We start from the raw sequence: 2,339 nt of genomic DNA, 5'->3' as shown, positions 1-2,339 counted from the left end.
ACTCCTGGCTCCTCATTGGTGCGAGGGTCTTCCAGCCGCGCTGACGTCATGAACACGGAAGGAATCTTTACTGGCCGGCCTAAGTGAAATCCAAAACCTGATTGGTTGGAACTTGACAGTGCTAAGAATAGGGATGGAGAGGGGAGGGGCTTCTCCATTCATCATTTCAAAGTGTGTGTTAATTGGGCTGTCACTATATTATACTGTATTATACTGTATTATTATACTATATTATATTATATTATAAATTATATTTATTATATTATGCCATGCTATGCTGTGTTATATTCATATTGTATTATATCATATCATATTATATCATATATCATATTATAGTATAGTATACACTGCTCAAAAAAATAAAGGGAACACTTAAAACAACAGAATATAACTTCAAGTAAATCAAACTTCTGTGAAATCAAACTGTCCACTTAGGAAGGAAGCAACACTGATTGACAATCCATTTCACATGCTGTTGCGCAAATTTATTTATTTGTTTGTTTGTTTGTTTGTTTATTGGAGTTGTATGCTGCCCCTCTCCGAGGACTCGGGGTGGCTCACAACATATCAGAACAACATAGCAATACATCTAAATTTCCAATTAATATGGCTAAAAAGACTAAAAAACTCTAATATAATTTTTAAAACTCTAATAATGTTTTTAATGGGATAGTTCATTCAGATTTAGAATGTGTTATTTGAGTGTTTCCTTTATTTTTTGAGCAGTATATTATATTATAATATTAATTTTATTATATTAATTTAGTATAGTTAGTATAGTTGAAGTGTAGTATAGTAATAGTAACAGGACCGACACAGACTTCGGAGGACGGTCAGAACTGCAGAAAAGGCAATTGCTGCCAACCTGCCTTCCATTGAGGACCTGTATACGGCACGAGTCAAAAAGGGGGCGGGGAAAATGTTTACTGACCCCTCACATCCTGGACACAGACTGTTTCAACTCCTACCCTCAAGGGCGTCGCTACAGAGCACTGCACACCAAGGCAACTAGACACAAGAACAGTTCTTTTCCAAACGCCATCACTCTACTAAACAAATAATTCCCTCAACACTGTCAGACTTTCTACTAAATCTGCACTTCTATTCTACTAGTTTTTCTCATCATTCCTATCACCCATTTCCTCCCATGTTGACTGTATGACTGTAACTTGTTGCTTATATCCTAAGATTTTTATTAATATTGCTTCTTCATTGCTTATTTGACCCCTCTGACAATCATTAAGTGTCGTACCACATGATTCTTGACAAATCTATATTTTATTTTATGCACACTGAGAGCATAGGCACCAAGACAAATTCCTTGTGTGTCCAATCACACTTGGCCAATAAAAATTCTATTCTATTCTATTCTATTCTGTTGTAATAGTAATAGTAATAGTAATAGTATATTGGCAAGTGTATTTTTTAATGTTGATACTGTTTTAATAGTTCTCCTTGTGGACAAAGTGATGGTGCATACTTATTTTGCCCAACCCTCTAAATTAGTGTTTCTCTACCTTTGCAACCTTTGAGATGTGCAGGCTTCAACACCCCAAATCCCCAGCCAGCCTATGCAGACTACAACTTCCAGAATTCCCCAGCCTTCATGCTTTTAAGACTTCACCTCCCAGAATTCCCCAGACAGCATATTCCATAATACGAATCAGGAGGTTTCCCCCTCCTATTTCTGAGTCATGGGACAGAAAAGGTGGATAGAGAAAAATCCTTTTCTCTATCGCACAACACTAGGACGAGGGGCCACTCTCTAAAGCTCCTAGGTAAGAAAGTGAGGACAAACAAAGGGAAATATTTCTTCCCCCAGAGGGTCCTTGGTTTATGGAATTCACTTCCAGAAGAGCTTGTGACAGCTGTCAGCCTTGATAGATTCAGGGCAGGATTAGACAGATTCATGGATGCCAAGTATATCATAGGTGGTTATTGAAACGGATGTCCATGTGCCGCCTCTACGTTGGTTGAGGCAGGCAGGATTCCCTTGAGTACCATTTGTTGGGGGTCAGGGGAAAGGGAAGGTCTTGCCTTCTCTTTCTGCTCAAGATCCTCATGGACAATTGCAGGGCTACTGTGTGACACAGAATGCTGGACTCGATGGGCTTTGGCCCGATTTAGCATGGCTCTTCTTAGGTTCTTTCTTTCTTTCTTTCTTTCTTTCTTTCTTTCTTTCTTTCTTTCTTTCTTTCTTTCTTTCTTTCCTTCCTTCCTTCCTTCCTCCCTCCCTCCCTCCTTCCTTCCTTCTCTCCCTTATTGAAACAGATGTCCAAATGTTGCCTCTATGTTGGTTGAGGCAGGCAGGGTTCCCTTGGGTCCCATTTATTTTATTT

Source organism: Erythrolamprus reginae, chromosome 8 (assembly GCF_031021105.1).
Source record: "Erythrolamprus reginae isolate rEryReg1 chromosome 8, rEryReg1.hap1, whole genome shotgun sequence".
Lineage (NCBI taxonomy): Eukaryota > Metazoa > Chordata > Lepidosauria > Squamata > Dipsadidae > Erythrolamprus > Erythrolamprus reginae.
This window is presented reverse-complemented; position numbering follows the sequence as displayed.